The 17937-nt window shown below is 38.8% G+C and overlaps 5 pseudogenes across 1 annotated transcript; all 5 read right to left on the minus strand.

Moving 5' to 3' along the window:
* Positions 1-46: 46 nt before the first annotated feature.
* On the minus strand, positions 47-2667 carry LOC144542587 (immunoglobulin lambda constant 6 pseudogene; annotated as a pseudogene).
* A 506-nt stretch (positions 2668-3173) lies between these two features.
* On the minus strand, positions 3174-3917 carry LOC144542620 (Ig lambda-1 chain C region pseudogene; annotated as a pseudogene). The gene is made up of 2 exons (XR_013507333.1): positions 3900-3917; positions 3174-3671 (listed from the first exon to the last, which is right to left on the minus strand). The product of XR_013507333.1 is annotated as an Ig lambda-1 chain C region pseudogene (transcript).
* Positions 3918-8398: 4481 nt separating this feature from the next.
* Positions 8399-9817, minus strand: LOC144542588 (immunoglobulin lambda constant 6 pseudogene; annotated as a pseudogene).
* A 2383-nt stretch (positions 9818-12200) lies between these two features.
* LOC144542589 (immunoglobulin lambda constant 6 pseudogene) lies at positions 12201-12607 on the minus strand (annotated as a pseudogene).
* Positions 12608-16136: 3529 nt separating this feature from the next.
* On the minus strand, positions 16137-16842 carry LOC144542590 (immunoglobulin lambda constant 6 pseudogene; annotated as a pseudogene).
* Between the last annotated feature and the right edge of the window lie 1095 nt (positions 16843-17937).

The following is a 17937-nucleotide window of genomic DNA, read 5'->3' on the forward strand; positions in this document are numbered from 1 at the left end:
CTTCAGCACAGAAGAACATTTCTAGACAGGAAGCGTTGCTGAAGCTCTACTCTGAGCAGCGGTCAGGGTCCAGGGTTTGAGTGACAGGCGTCTGGCCATTCAGACTGGCCTCACAGCTCACTGAGCCTGCCTTCCTCCACTGGTCTGCAGGGAGGGTCAGGGTGCTGCTCCAGCTGTAGTGGCCGTCCCTCCCCAGGACCTCCAGGCTGTCTGACACCCCTGAGGAGCTGCTGCTGCCCCCCACCTTCCAGCCCAGCCTCCAGGCTAAGGGGAAGCCCCCGTTGGCCAGACACACCAGTGTGGCACCGTCCTGCTGCAGCTCCACTCTGGAGGGGGGGAGGAGGGTCAGGGTGGGCCGCACCACACCCACTGGAGGAGAGACAGAGAGAGGAGAGGAGAGGAGAGGAGAAGGGAGGAGAGAGGAGAGGAGAGGAGAGGAGAGGAGAGGAGAGGAGAGGAGAGGAGAGGAGAGGAGAGGAGAGGAGAGGAGAGGAGAGGAGAAGGGAGGAGAGAGGAGAGGAGAGGAGAGGAGAGGGTGGAGGAATGTCACAGAGAGGGGAGGGAGGGCATGGTGGAAAGAAATGGCAGAGTTGATTGTAATTATGACAATTAAAATAATGAAGCTTGTTCTACTGTAGCACTCATTGTAAGTCACTCAGTACCAAAATGTAAATGTAATTGGAAAGTTTAATGACATCTACCAATCTGCTTTATAATATCTGACAGCCCATAACTCTCATCCCTGCAATGGTTGTCTTGTACCAAAAATAAATAAAAGGTTTCTAGATTAAAACAGTTAAAACCGTTTTTTCTCTGTCTCTTTCACTTCCTTTTCGCCAACTAACGAACTGTGAACAAATGTTACAGGCTATTTTGGATTTAAGTTTAAAATGATATATGTATTTTAAAGGCATTCATAGAAAATATTAATTGTTGTCTGAATTAAAAAAACAAAAATTAACTTGTGAAATCATAATTCAACAGTTAAGGATTTTAGTTGGTTTGCAAATTTAATTAAATAAAAACTCTATGAAAAATACAATTGATCAGAAAATGTTTTTATAGCGAATGTCTAACTTGAATAATCTAGAGGATTGAAGAGACATTGATCTCAGCAAGATTTCTGTTCAAACTGATTGTTCAGCGCTAAACAATAAATGGCAAATAATATGAACAAAGTGCAAACTGTAAAAATTTGATTATTCAATTTCTTCCCAAAAATTTGATTTAAAGCGATATACTATGTGTCATATAAAGTAGAAATCTCTGGTACTTACAGTCAACGATGAGTTTGGTGCCTCCACCAAAAGTCCACCACAGTGATACAAACTCATTAAGAGGCCGTACAAAAACCTCCTGCACTTGAAACAAGCATCTTTCCAATATAAAACTCTGCTTTGCCATAAAGGTTCTGCTAAATTGGTGAGATCCAGAAAAGTCTTTGATGTTGTTTGAAATTGTTTGATGAAAAAAGGTAATTTATTACATTTTGCTTTAATTTTTTTTACAAATTTCAAATGACAGAGAAACAGGTTATGCTCTCCTCATAACAATTCAATTTTTTCATCATATTTTACATGGATTTAATGTGTAAATTAACTATATCTTTCATAATAATCATCTATTACAAGACCATAATAATTAGTTTTAAGAGATATAATGTATCTATGTAAACCCCGTAAGTCAATCAAGGCAGAGATTAAATAGGCTTATCATACAAACCACAGTGCAAACCACTTTAATCCAAGTGTGGTAAATCATAATTTATTAAAAAATAAAGTAAAAATTAAAATTAAAATATTTCTGACAAATGTATTTTTGTATTCCAGTAAGAGTAGAGATCCTGTAAATCCAAGCAGTATTTCCTCCTGATTTTGTGTCCCACATTGCCTTCAGTGTGTTGAGAGCAGAGAGATCATTTCCATAGAGAGGAGGCTTTGCATTGTCAGCTGATCCTCCAGTGAACTGAGAAGGTTTATAGTCCTGTGAGTTCAACACTGCAGGACTCAGATCTGTCACTCAACACAGCAGAAACCACAACCACCATGACTCTCATCACCATCCTCATCTGGACGCTGGCCTGCTGCTGTTTTACAGGTTCATTTACTCAGCAAAATATCAAACACAGTGTGCTGCCTTTTCTGTCATTTATTTCTGCTGATAAATGAATGTTGTGTTTTTGTCTGCAGGATCCAGCGGTCAGGTGACTGTGACTCAGCCTCCAGTAGTGACATTTACTCCAGGATCCACTGTCACTATGACCTGTAAAACCAACCCAGCTGTTTATAGTAATAATCGTATCTTCTGGTATCAACAGAAATCTGGAGAGGTTCGTAAGCTCCTAATAAAATATGTGAATCAACTTGTATCAGGAACACCAGCTCGGTTTAGTGGCAGTGGAACCGGGACTGACTTCACTTTGACCATCAGTGGAGTTCAGGCTGAAGATGCAGCAGTTTATTACTGTCAGAGTATCCATGAGATAAACAGTGCTGTTGTGTTCACACAGTGATTTGCAGTCGTACAAAAACCTCCCTCAGTCAGACTGCATAGACACTGAGCTGTTACAGCAGGAACCGACTGCAGCTGCTGAAGGGGAAGAGACTCTGACACAGACCACTGAACACAGAGCTGAGTCTGACCAGTAACCTCACCAAGCACAACCATTATATTCTCTAAATATATAGGCACATTTCATAATTCAACTGTTGAGCTCATTTGAGTGTAAAAACTCAAAAAATATTTCTCTGTGTGCATGATTTTAGCTTCATATTCCTTGAAAAAAGCTCTGAAAAATGTTGCTTGTTAACATCACACATTTCAGTCATTATTCTCTGCTCTACATTTTTGCAGTTACTCATATTCACCAGTCCATGATTATGAGAATAACATGAACTGAATTCTGTTTTACTGTCGATTTTACCTCTAAGGGATTTTTACTTTCATTCCCAGTCAAAAAAAGTAGTGAAAATAAGATTTGCATGATCATTTACATCCCAAGATGTTCATTTTCCACAGAGAGAGGAGATCCTGGGTATTAATAGAAACTATAAAATCATTTAATTTCTGAGTGCTGTCCATAAAGGTAATGACTGATACAGTTCATCATGTTATTTATCAGAACAAGCTTTATTAGCAAAACATCAATCATCAACATGACAGTTATGAAGCACACTCACATCTAGCAGCTTAGCTACACACACTACTCTCCAAGCTGTTGTTGTCCAACACTATATAGCAGTGTGGTTCTCTATTCCACAAAGCTTTAACTGACTCTAACATTAAAATCTCTATTGATGAGAGTAGCAGGTGTGTTGTTCCTGCTCCTGTCCTGGTCTTCCTCCAGCCCCCCTAGCCCTCACACCGGCTCCTGCGGAGGGACTGGGTCTGGGTGTGGTCATGATGGAGCACCCTGCAGGAGTACAGCTCTCCTTCCATCCAGCGGTCCTGGCTCAGGGTCAGGGTGCTGCTGCTGCTGTAGCGTCCGCTCTTCTCCTCCTCTGAGCTGGTCAGGACCCCCTCTGTCACCTCTGTACCGTCCACCTCCCAGCTCACCACGGCTCCCTGAGGAGAGTAGCCGGTCAGCAGGCAGGCCAGCGTGGCCGAGCCCCCAGAGAGCTGCTCAGAGGAGGGGGGAAGCAGAGAGACTGAGGGCCTGACCATGGGGCCGGCTGGAGGGAGAGCAGAGAGACACAAGGAGGAGATTCACTGCTGCTGTACAACACACAGCTGGACAGGTGGCAGTTATGCTGAATGACAGAGTTTAACACTGCAGTATGTTGGCTGTGTGCAGGTACACAGGCAGGGGAAGGTTAGTTTAACATTGTAATCCATCACAGAATATTGATTATCAAAGATACAGAACTGATTGAAGAACTGAACTGATATACATTACTCACCTGACTGATTGACTTGACTTTGAACTGACTGAAACAACAAAGCACAGCACTACAGTAAATATTTTATAAATTGAACACCTTGTTTGGAAAGTTGGGAAAATAATATATTGATGATTTTAGGTTCAACTGGAGACAGTTGTAAAAGTGAGATTTAGGGCTAAATTACAAAATTTGAAACTACAGTATCTTCCCTGTGTGCATGGCACACCAGGTTGGGAAAGTTAATTTCAAAATGTAATCCTTTACAGATTAAAAATTATCTAGATTAAATTGTTATCAGTGACACAATCCATTGGATGACTGAAATACAGTAACATAATCTCATGATTTTTAACCACTTTAATCCAAGTGTGGTAAATCATAATTTCCAAGTATTTCTGACAAATGTATTTTTGTATTCCAGTAAGAGTAGAGATCCTGTAAATCCAAGCAGTATTTGCTCCTGATTTTGTGTCCCACATTGCCTTCAGTGTGTTGAGAGCAGAGAGATCATTTCCATAGAGAGGAGGCTTTGCATTGTCAGCTGATCCTCCAGTGAACTGAGAAGGTTTATAGTCCTGTGAGTTCAACACTGCAGGACTCAGATCTGTCACTCAACACAGCAGAAACCACAACCACCATGACTCTCATCACCATCCTCATCTGGACGCTGGCCTGCTGCTGTTTTACAGGTTCATTTACTCAGCAAAATATCAAACACAGTGTGCTGCCTTTTCTGTCATTTATTTCTGCTGATAAATGAATGTTGTGTTTTTGTCTGCAGGATCCAGCAGTCAGGTGACTGTGACTCAGCCTCCAGTAGTGACATTTACTCCAGGATCCACTGTCACTATGAGCTGTAAAACCAACCCAGCTGTTTATAATAATAATTATATGCACTGGTATCAACAGAAATCTGGAGAGGTTCCTAAGCTCCTAATAAAACTTGTGAATCAACTTTTATCAGGAACACCAGCTCGGTTTAGTGGCAGTGGAACCGGGACTGACTTCACTTTGACCATCAGTGGAGCTCAGGCTGAAGATGCAGCAGTTTATTACTGTCAGAGTGTCCACAGTGGAGTGATCACACAGTGATTTTGAGTCGTACAAAAACCTCCCTCAGTCAGATTGCATAGACACTGAGCTGTTACAGCAAGAACCGACTGCAGCTGCTGAAGGGGAAGAGACTCTGACACAGACCACTGAACACAGAGCTGAGTCTGACCAGTAACCTCACTAAGCACAACCATTATATTCTCTAAATATATAGGAACATTTCATAATTCAGAACGGCTTAGCACATTTAGCACAGTATAGATTATATAAACACATTTTTGGGTAAGTTAGTCATAATCACATAATCCAATAATGAATTTAACTTCTACTATAATCGACACAGCTGTGAAAGTGAGAATTATTCTAAAAGACAAAGTTTAACACTAACATAATCTGATCATTTTTATTTAAAGAGTTTTATTTATATTTAGTTTAAATTATTATTTTGTGTGTAGTATTGAAATCAAAATCACCTTTTCCCTTCCACCAAGATTTTGAGAAATGTAGTTCCTGTTTTTATGAAATATACAATGAATGTAGTCTGATTACTTTATCATTCAGTAACCATCATACTTCGTAAATTTTTTTAAAAACAAATTATTATATTCCCAACACATGAAATCCGTCATGTCCATTAAAAAGAAAGAAAGAAAGATAAAATAGGTAAGTAAGGATGATAATAAAATATAGAGATATTCTTTCATCGTACTCCATTGAACCTCTATACCTATGATTTACCACAGTCCAGCATAGGAATGACCCTCTATGCCTATAAGACTTATCAATCACCGTCTTGGAACATAGGAACGAACCTCTATGTACCCTAAAGGTTCATATTTACAGGAGCGACAGCTTTGTAAATATGTCAACAGACAACCGAGTCTTTCTTTACTTACTTGCTCTACACAATGACCACAAACACAAACAAATCATTCTAGCCCTATGGCCACCAACATTGTGAATTCGTCCTTGAGTTGAGCTCAGAGGAACGTTACAATGTGTGGTGATGCTGTACAGAGATCAGTTTCCCTCTTGGAACAGGAACAAACCTCTATGTACCCGAATGACACCTCTGTAAATATGTCCTCAGACGGCCGAGCCTTTCAGTACTTACTTGCTGTAAACCAGTGATTCTCAACCTTTTTCATATCAAGGACCCTAAGTTAGTCCACATTAGGGCCACAGACCCCCTTTTGATGAGATTTTGTCTCTCGGACCCAAATCTGAGAGTATTTTTATTGTTAGATATGATTTTGTCCAGAATTCCATGACTATCTCTAGGTAGAGAGATAACAACTGAAACTATGATTAAAATAATTATTCTTCTACATTCTCTAATTGTGTTAACTTATTGTAAATGAAATAATGGTGAAGTTTAACAATTCATCAATTTGCTGGGGACCCCCTGGAACCCCCTCAAGGACCCCTGGTGGTCCCCGGACCCCACGTTGAGAACCACTGCTCTAATCCGTCGCCACAACACAAACAACAGCAATTATAACATTAGGCAACACTTTACAATGATCAAGTCTCAAAATAACATATTCAAAAATGTTAGAAAGAAAGATAAAATAGGTAAGTAAGGATAATAATAAAACATAGAAATGAATAAATAAATAATAAAAATAATAACAGCTGTTACACCTACATACAGATGATTTAGTAAAAGGTCACAGAGTAAACAGGAATATATGAAATATATAAAATAGTAATAATAATATAACAATAACAACAATGACAGCAAAAATATGAACAATAATAATTAACCATTTATGTGTATGCTGTACAAAAATAAAAGTCTTAAGTTTACTCTTAAATGAGCATAATGTTGGAGCACATCTTCAATCAACAGGCAGGCTATTCCCTTTCTTGGGTGCATAAACACTAAATGCTATTTCACCAGATTTATGACAGGCTCATAACTAATAAGCATGTCTGATATATACTGTGGTGCCAGGCCATTAAGGGCTTTGTAAACCAGGAGTAAAATCTTAAAATCAGTTCTGAAATTCACAGGGAGCCAGTGGAGAAATTTGAGAACTGGAGTAATGTGATCAGAGTTTTTAGTCCTGGTTAAAACACCAGCAGCTGCATTCTGGATGAGCTGCAGCCTTCCAATGGTTTTCTTAGGAAGGCCAGAAAAAAGGGCATTAAAATGGTCCAGTCTGCTAATGACAAAGGCATGCACTACTGCTACTAATGTGGCTATAAAAACTCATCATCGATAATTAGTCCCAGATTTCTGACCTGATCACTGGTCTTCAGGGACTCAGACTCATAAACTGAGTACAGACACGCTGTCCCACAACAAGAATTTCTGTTTTCTCCTTGTTCATTGTAAAAAAAAATGTGCCATCCAGAGATTTATATCATCCAAACAGTAAAGCAGGGAGACTACAGGACTCGTATCATCAGGGGCCAATGAAATAAAGAGTTGTGTGTCGTCAGCATAACTGTGATAACAGCAGAGAAAAAGTGGACAGGTTCCTAAACTTCTTATATACAGAGCATCAACTCTCAACTCAGGAACTCCATCTAGATTCAGTGGCAGTAGATCTGGTTCTCACTACACTCTAACCATCAGTGGTGTTCAGGCTGACGATGTTGGAGATTACTACTGTCTTGGTTATCATGGTAGCCCAGGGTTCACACAGTGATTTTGAGCCGTAGGAAAAACCTCCTTCAGTTTGACTGCATTGAAAACGGCCTGCTGCAGGTGCTGAGGCTTAGGGAAGAGACTGTGATCTGGATAACTGGTCCACTGAACACAGCACTCTGGCCCTGGAACACAAGTGTCATCAAGCAGAACCACAGTGACTCGAGATAATACTGAAACATACTGGAAGACATTTTTCAACAGGCAGTTTTAAACTCACATCCCCAGAGAAACTCAACTTTTAATGAGGAGGTTGGTGAGGTTTTACCTCTCCTAGAATAGAGCAACAGATGGTCAACAGATTTTAGCAGCACAACAAATCTTATAGAAGATTAACCTGAAGCAATGAAACTTTCTTCTATGGTTCTATAAACAAAAAAACATTCACATTCGTCAGTCAACATTTAAAAAATCTAGATGATTGTTCCCACACTTTACTATTCTCTATGCAAATGTCACATGATCGTAAAAGTTTTACCAACACACAGGACCTGATGTAACCATCCCTTGTGCTATTAAACAGAGTAGAAACCTGACTTGGATTTTGCAATAAAGTGAGTTGCTAAGAGCAGGTATGATATTGGGAAGATCTAGTGGGCATTTCTCATAATAAATATATTATAAGTAAAAACACAAACATGGATTTGTTATAATATATACTTTTATTTTTATTACGGTGAAACATTTCTGCCACAATTTTGCTAAAACTTTATTATTGAATGAAACACTTCAAATACAGTTCATTTTGAAAAATTACCAATTGAAGCAAAATGTAAGGAAGCTCTGCTATAGAAAGTTACATGCACATGAAAAAGTTGAGTCAAGTCATCTTCAACACAGAAGAACATTTCTAGACAGGAAGCGTTGCTGAAGCTCTACTCTGAGCAGCGGTCAGGGTCCAGGGTTTGAGTGACAGGTGTCTGGCCATTCAGACTGGCCTCACAGCTCACTGAGCCCGCCTTCCTCCACTGGTCTGCAGGGAGGGTCAGGGTGCTGCTCCAGCTGTAGTGGCCGTCCCTCCCCAGGACCTCCAGGCTGTCTGACACCCCTGAGGAGCTGCTGCTGCCCCCCACCTTCCAGCCCAGCCTCCAGGCTGAGGGGAAGCCCCCGTTGGCCAGACACACCAGTGTGGCACCGTCCTGCTGCAGCTCCACTCTGGAGGGGGGGAGGAGGGTCAGGGTGGGCCGCACCACACCCACTGGAGGAGAGACAGAGAGAGGAGAGGACAGGAGAGGAGAGGAGAGGAGAGGAGAGGAGAGGAGAGGAGAGGAGAGGAGAGGAGAGGAGAGGAGAGGAGAGGAGAGGAGAGGGTGGTAATGGAGGAAAGAAATGGCAGAGTTGATTGTAATTTTGACAATTAAAATAATAAAGCTTGTTGTACTGTAGCATTCATTGTACGTGACTCAGAATTAGAGAATCAGTTAAATTACCAAAATGTAATTGAAAAGTTTAGTTAATGATGATTAATAATGACATCTACCAATCTGCTTTATAATATCTGACAGCCCATAACTCTCATCCCTGCAATGATTGTCTTGTGCCAAAAATGTAACAAACAAAAGGTTTATAGATTAACAGTTAAAACCGTTTTTTCTCTGTCTCTTTCACTTCCTTTTCACCAGATGTAAAACTAACGAACCGTGAACAAATGTTACAAGCTATTTTGGATTTAAGTATGATATGATATATGTATTTTAAAGGCATTCACAGAAAATATTAAATGTAGCCATCATCTGGATTTTAAAAAATGTAAAATGAACTTCATAATGATTTTATGAAATAAATCATAATTTAACAGTTAAGGATTTTAGTTGGTTGGCAAATTGAATAGATAAATAAATTTAATAAAAACTCTATGAAAAATACAATTGATCAGAAAATTTATGTTTTTATAGCGAATGTCTAACTTGAACAATCTAGAGGATTGAAGAGATATTGATCTCAGCAAGATTTCTGTTCAAACTGATTGTTCAGCCTTATAACCAATAAATAGGAAATAAAGTGCAAACAGTGAAAATTTGATCATTCAATTTCTTCCCCAGAATTTGATTTAAAGCAATATACTGTGTGTCATATAAAGTAGAAATCTTTGTTACTTACAGTCAACGATGAGTTTGGTGCCTCCACCAAAAGTCCTCCACAGTGATACAAACTCATTAAGAGGCCGTACAAAAACCTCCTGCACTTGAAACAAGCATCTTTCCAATAGAAAACTCTGCTTTTCCATAAAGGTTCTGCTAAATTGGTGAGATCCAGAAAAGTCTTTGATGTGGTTTGAAATTGTTTGAAGAAACAAGATGATTTACTTCATTTTGCTTACATTTTTTACAAATTTCAAATGACAGAGAAACAAGTTATGCTCTCCTCATAACAATTCAATTTTTTCACCATATTTTAAATGCATTTTAACATGTAAATTAACTATATCTTTCATAATAATCATCTACTACAAGACCATAATAATCAGCTTTGAAAATTATAATGTATCTATGTAAACCTAAAGTCAATCAAGGCAGAGATTAAATAGGTTTATCATACAAACCACAGTGCAAACCACTTTAATCCAAGTGTGGTAAATCATAATTTCCAAGGATTTCTGACAAATGTTTTTTTGTATTCCAATAAGAGGAGAGATCCTGTAAATCCAAGCAGTATTTGCTCCTGATTTTGTGTCCCACATTGCCTTCAGTGTGTTGAGAGCAGAGAGATCATTTCCATAGAGAGGAGGCTTTGCATTGTCAGCTGATCCTCCAGTGAACTGAGAAGGTTTATAGTCCTGTGAGTTCAACACTGCAGGACTCAGATCTGTCACTCAACACAGCAGAAACCACAACCACCATGACTCTCATCACCATCCTCATCTGGACGCTGGCCTGCTGCTGTTTTACAGGTTCATTTACTCAGCAACATATCAAACACAGTGTGCTGCCTTTTCTGTCATTTATTTCTGCTGAAAAATGAATGTTGTGTTTTTGTCTGCAGGATCCAGCGGTCAGGTGACTGTGACTCAGCCTCCAGTAGTGACATTTACTCCAGGATCCACTGTCACTCTGACCTGTAAAACCAACCCAGCTGTTTCCAGTATTATGGATGTAGCTGAGTATATGCACTGGTATCAACAGAAATCTGGAGAGGCTCCTAAGCTCCTAATAATATATGTGAATCAACTTGAATCAGGAACACCAGCTCGGTTTAGTGGCAGTGGAACCGGGACTGACTTCACTTTGACCATCAGTGGAGCTCAGGCTGAAGATGCAGCAGTTTATTACTGTCAGAGTTACCATGAGATAAACAGTGCTGATGTGTTCACACAGTGATTTGCAGTCGTACAAAAACCTCCCTCAGTCAGACTGCATAGACACTGAGCTGTTACAGCAGGAACCGACTGCAGCTGCTGAAGGGGAAGAGACTCTGACACAGACCACTGAACACAGAGCTGAGTCTGACCAGTAACCTCACCAAGCACAACCATTATATTCTCTAAATATATAGGAACATTTCAAAATTCAGAACGGCTTAACACATTTAGCACAGTATAGATTATATAAATGGAACACATTGTTGGGAAAGTTGGAAACATAATCCAATAATGAATTTAACTTCTACTATAGTCGATTCAGCGTGAAAGTGAGAATTATGCTAAATGACAAAGTTTAACACTAACATAATCTGATAACGTTAATTTACTTTAAAGAGTTTTCATTCTCATTCACAGCCTGTTATGTGAAGAGTGGTATCATCATCACCTATAGCCATTGTTAACTTATATCATCTTGTAGTAAATTATTATTTTCTGTGTAGTATTGAAATCAAAATCATCTTTTCCCTTCCTCCAAGATTCTGAGAAATGTAGTTCCTGTTTTTATCAAATATACAATGAATGTAATCTGATTACTTTTTCATTCAGTAACCATCCTTCTTGATACAGTTTTTTAAAACAAATTATTATATTCCCAACACATGAAATCCATCATGTCCAGCAAAAAAACATTTACAGTAAAAGAAATAAAGAAAGATAAAACAGGTAAGTAAGGATAATAATAAAAAGTAGAAATATTCTTTTATTGTACTCCAATATAGGAATGAACCTCTATACCTATACGACTTATCAATTGCCATCTTGGAACATATAGGAACGAACCTCTATGTACCCTAAAGGTTCATATTTACAGGAGCGACACCTTTGTAAATATGTCCTCACACAACGGAGCCTTTCTTGCACCCTGAAAAATGACTATGCAAATGTCACTAGATAAAAGTTTTTACCAGCACACAAGACCTGATGTAACCATCCTTTGTGCTATTAAACAGAGAAACCTGACTTGCATTCTGCCATAAAGTGAGTTGGTAAGAGCAGGTCTGATATTGGGAAGATCAAATGGGCATTTCTCAAAATAAATATATTATAAGCAAAAACACAAACATGGACTTGTTATAATATATAGTTTTATTTTTATTACGGTAAAACATTTCTGCCACAATTTTGATATAACTTTATTTTGGAATGAAACACTTCAAATACAGTTCAGTTTGAAAAATTACCAATTGAAGCAAAATGTAAGGAAGCTCTGCTATAGAAAGTTACATGCACATGAAAAAGCTGAGTCAAGTCATCTTCAGCACAGAAGAACATTTCTAGACAGGAAGCGTTGCTGAAGCTCTACTCTGAGCAGCGGTCAGGGTCCAGGGTTTGAGTGACAGGCGTCTGGCCATTCAGACTGGCCTCACAGCTCACTGAGCCCGCCTTCCTCCACTGGTCTGCAGGGAGGGTCAGGGTGCTGCTCCAGCTGTAGTGGCCGTCCCTCCCCAGGACCTCCAGGCTGTCTGACACCCCTGAGGAGCTGCTGCTGCCCCCCACCTTCCAGCCCAGCCTCCAGGCTGAGGGGAAGCCCCCGTTGGCCAGACACACCAGTGTGGCACCGTCCTGCTGCAGCTCCACTCTGGAGGGGGGGAGGAGGGTCAGGGTGGGCCGCACCACACCCACTGGAGGAGAGACAGAGAGAGGAGAGCAGATGAGAGGGGGGAGGGGAGGAGAGGAGAGGAGAGGAGAGGAGGGGAGAGGAGAGGAGAGGAGAGGAGAGGAGAGAAGAGGAGAGGAGAGGAGAGGAGAGAAGAGTAGAGGAGAGGAGAGGAGAGGAGAGGAGAGGAGAGGAGAGGAGAGAAGAGGAGAGGAGAGGAGAGGAGAGGAGAGGAGAGAAGAGGAGAGGAGAGGAGGGAGAAATGTCACAGACAGGGGAGGGAGGGCATGGTAGAAAGAAATGGCAGAGTTGATTGTAATTTTTACAATTAAAATAATAAAGCTTGTTCTACTGTAGCAATCATTGTACGTCACTCAGAATTAGAGAATCAGTTAAATTACTAAAACGTAAATGTAATTGAAAAGTTTAGTTAATGATGATTAATAATGACATCTACCAATCTGCTTTATAATATCTGACAGCCCATAACTCTCATCCTTGCAATGATTGTCTTGTGCCAAAAATGTAACAGATAAAAGGTTTATACGGTAGATTAAAACAGTTAAAACCGTTTTTTCTCTGTCTCTTTCACTTCCTTTTCACCAGATGTAAAACTAATGAACCGTGAACAAATTTTACAAACTATTTTGGATTTAAGTATGAAATTATATATGTATTTTAAAGGCATTCACAGAAAATATTAATTGTAGCCATCATCTGAATTTAAAAAAATGTAAAATGAACTTCATAATGATTTCATGAAATGAATCATAATTTAACAATTAAGGATTTTAGTTGGTTGGCAAATTTAATAGATAAATAAATTTAATAAAAACTCCATGAAAAATACAATTGATCAGAAAATGGATGTTTTTATAGCGAATGTCTAACTTGAACAATCTAGAGAATTGAATAGACATTGATCTCAGCAAGATTTCTGTTCAAACTGATTGTTCAGCCTTATAACCAATAAATAGGAAATAAAGTGCTAACAGTGAAAATTTGATTATTCAATTTCTTCCCCAAAATTTGATTTAAAGCGATATGTGTCATATAAAGTAGAAATCTCTGGTACTTACAGTCAACGATGAGTTTGGTGCCTCCACCAAAAGTCCACCACAGTGATACAAACTCATTAAGAGGCCGTACAAAAACCTCCTGCACTTGAAACAAGCATCTTTCCAATAGAAAACTCTGCTTTTCCATAAAGCTTCTGCTAAATTGGTGAGATCCAGAAAAGTCTTTGATGTTGTTTGAAATTGTTTGATGAAACAAGGTAATTTATTTCATTTTGCTTCAATTTTGATCAAAATTCTAATGACAAAGAAACAAGACTTATTTAGTCCTCATAACAAATAAATCTTTTCATCATATTTCTACATCAATTGTAACAATGTGTTAATAAACTATATCTTTCATAATAATAATTGATTACATGACAATAATATTCAGTTTTAAAATATATAATGTATCTGTAAACCTTTTAAGTGAATCAAGGCAGAGATTAAATAGGTTTATCATACAAACCACAGTGCAAACCACTTTAATCCAAGTGTGGTAAATCATAATTTCCAAGGATTTCTGACAAATGTTTTTTTGTATTCCAATAAGAGTAGAGATCCTGTAAATCCAAGCAGTTTTTGCTCCTGATTTTGTGTCCCACATTGCCTTCAGTGTGTTGAGAGCAGAGAGATCATTTCCATAGAGAGGAGGCTTTGCATTGTCAGCTGATCCTCCAGTGAACTGAGAAGGTTTATAGTCCTGTGAGTTCAACACTGCAGGACTCAGATCTGTCACTCAACACAGCAGAAACCACAACCACCATGACTCTCATCACCATCCTCATCTGGACGCTGGCCTGCTGCTGTTTTACAGGTTCATTTACTCAGCAAAATATCAAACACAGTGTGCTGCCTTTTCTGTCATTTATTTCTGCTGATAAATGAATGTTGTGTTTTTGTCTGCAGGATCCAGCGGTCAGGTGACTGTGACTCAGCCTCCAGTAGTGACATTTACTCCAGGATCCACTGTCACTATGACCTGTAAAACCAACACAGCTGTTTACGATGATGATTATATCTTCTGGTATCAACAGAAATCTGGAGAGGCTCCCAAGCTCCTAATAACACTTGTGGATCAACTTGAATCAGGAACACCAGCTCGGTTTAGTGGCAGTGGAACCGGGACTGACTTCACTTTGACTATCAGTGGAGTTCAGGCTGAAGATGCAGCAGTTTATTACTGTCAGAGTCTCCATGAGATAAACAGTGCTGTTGTGTTCACACAGTGATTTGGAGTCGTACAAAAACCTCCCTCAGTCAGACTGCATAGACACTGAGCTGTTACAGCAGGAACCGACTGCAGCTGCTGAAGGGGAAGAGACTCTGACACAGACCACTGAACACAGAGCTGAGTCTGACCAGTAACCTCACCAAGCACAACCATTATATTCTCTAAATATATAGGAACATTTCATAATTCAGAACGGCTTAGCACATTTAGCACGGTATAGATTATATAAATGGAACACATTGTTGGGAAAGTTGGAAACATAATCCAATAATGAATTTCACTTCTACTATAGTCGCTACAGTTGTGAAAGTGAGAATTATGCTAAATGACAAAGTTTAACACTAACATAATCTGATAACGTTAATTTACTTTAAAGAGTTTTCATTCTCATTCACAGCCTGTTATTTGAACAGTGGTATCATCATCACCTATAGCCATTGTTAATTTATATCAGCTTGTAGTAAATTATTATTTTCTGTGTAGTATTGAAATCCAAATCATCTTTTCCCTTCCACCAAGATTCTGAGAAATGTAGTTCCTGTTTTTATCAACTATACAATGAATGTAATCTGATTACTTTTTCATTCAGTAACCATCCTTCTTGATACAGTTTTTTAAAACAAATTATTATATTCCCAACACATGAAATCCATCATGTCCAGCAAAAAAACATTTAAAAGAAATAAAGAAAGATAAAATAGGTAAGTAAGGATAATAATAAAAAGTAGAAATATTCTTTTATTGTACTCCAATATAGGAATGAACCTCTATACCTATAAGACTTATCAATTGCCATCTTGGAACATATAGGAACGAACCTCTATGTACCCTAAAGGTTCATATTTACAGGAGCGACACCTTTGTAAATATGTCCTCACACAATTGAGCCTTTCTTGCACCCTGAAAAATGACTATGCAAATGTCACTGGATAAAAGTTTTTAAAAACACACAGGACCTGATGTAACCATCTTTTGTGCTATTAAACAGAGAAACCTGACTTGTATTCTGCCATAAAGTGAGTTGGTAAGAGCAGGTATGATATTGGGAAGATCAAATGGGCATTTCTCAAAATAAATATAGTATAAGCAAAAACACAAACATGGACTTGTCATACTATATAGTTTCATTTTTATTACGGTAAAACATTTCTGCCACAATTTTGATAAAACTTTATTTTGGAATGAAACACTTCAAATACAGTTCAGTTTGAAAAATTACCAATTGAAGCAAAATGTAAGGAAGCTCTGCTATAGAAAGTTACAGCACATGAAAAAGCTGAGTCAAGTCATCTTCAACACAGAAGAACATTTCTAGACAGGAAGCGTTGCTGAAGCTCTACTCTGAGCAGCGGTCAGGGTCCAGGGTTTGAGTGACAGGCGTCTGGCCATTCAGACTGGCCTCACAGCTCACTGAGCCCGCCTTCCTCCACTGGTCTGCAGGGAGGGTCAGGGTGCTGCTCCAGCTGTAGTGGCCGTCCCTCCCCAGGACCTCCAGGCTGTCTGACACCCCTGAGGAGCTGCTGCTGCCCCCCACCTTCCAGCCCAGCCTCCAGGCTGAGGGGAAGCCCCCGTTGGCCAGACACACCAGTGTGGCACCATCCTGCTGCAGCTCCACTCTGGAGGGGGGGAGGAGGGTCAGGGTGGGCCGCACCACACCCACTGGAGGAGAGACAGAGAGAGGAGAGGAGAGGAGAGGAGAGGAGAGGAGAGGAGAGGAGAGGAAAGGAGAGGGGAGGAGAGGAGAGGAGAGGAGAGGAGAGGAGAGGAATGTCACAGAGAGGGGAGGGAGGGCATGGTAGAAAGAAATGGCAGAGTTGATTGTAATTTTGACAATCAAAATAATGAAGCTTTTTCTACTGTTGCACTCATTGTACGTCACTCAGAATTATAGAATCAGTTAAATTACTAAAATGTAAATGTAATTGAAAGGTTTAGTTAATGATGATTAATAATCTTCATCTAACAATCTGCTTTATAATATCTGACAGCCCATAACTCTCATCCCTGCAATGGTTGTCTTGTGCCAAAAATGTAACAAATAAAAGGTTTGTAGATTAAAACAGTTAAAACCGTTTTTTCTCTGTCTCTTTCACTTCCTTTTTCACCAGATGTAAAACTAACGAACCGTGAACAAATGTTACAAGCTATTTTGGATTTAAGTATATAATGATATATGTATTTTAAAGGCATTCACAGAAAATATTAATTGTAGCCATCATCTGAATTTAAAAACATTTAAATGAAGTTGTGAAATCATAATTTAACAGTTACGGATTTTAGTTGGTTGGCAAATTTAATTAAATAAAAACTGAATGAAAAATACAATTGATCAGAAAATGAATGTTTTTATAGCAAATGTCTAACTTGAATAATCTAGAGGATTGAAGAGATATTGATCTCAGCAAGATTTCTATTCAAACTGATTGTTTAGCCCAGACCAATAAATGGCAAATAATATGAACAAAGTGCAAACTGTAAAAATTTGATTATTCAATTTCTTCCCAAAAACTTGATTTAAAGCGATATACTATGTGTCATATAAAGTAGAAATCTCTGGTACTTACAGTCAACGATGAGTTTGGTGCCTCCACCAAAAGTCCACCACAGTGATACAAACTCATTAAGAGGCCGTACAAAAACCTCCTGCACTTGAAACAAGCATCTTTCCAATAGAAAACTTTGCTTTGCCATAAAGGTTCTGCTAAATTGGTGAGATCCAGAAAAGTCTTTGATTTTGTTTGAAATTGTTTGATGAAAAAAGGTAATTTATTACATTTTGCTTTAATTTTTTTACCAATTTCAAATGACAGAGAAACAGGTTATGCTCTCCTCATAACAATTCAATTATTTCATCATATTTTACATATATTTAATGTGTAAATTAACTATATCTTTCATAATAATCATCTATTACAAGACCATAATGATTAGTTTTAAGAGATATAATGTATCTATATAAACATTTTAAGTCAATCAAGGCAGAGATGAAATAGGATCATTATACAAACCACAGTGCAAACCACTTTAATCCAAGTGTGGTAAATCCTACTTTCCAAGGATTTCTGACAAATGTATTTTTGTATTCCAATAAGAGTAG

The sequence above is a fragment of the Centroberyx gerrardi genome, chromosome 17 (assembly GCF_048128805.1).
Source record: "Centroberyx gerrardi isolate f3 chromosome 17, fCenGer3.hap1.cur.20231027, whole genome shotgun sequence".
Classification (NCBI taxonomy): domain Eukaryota; kingdom Metazoa; phylum Chordata; class Actinopteri; order Beryciformes; family Berycidae; genus Centroberyx; species Centroberyx gerrardi.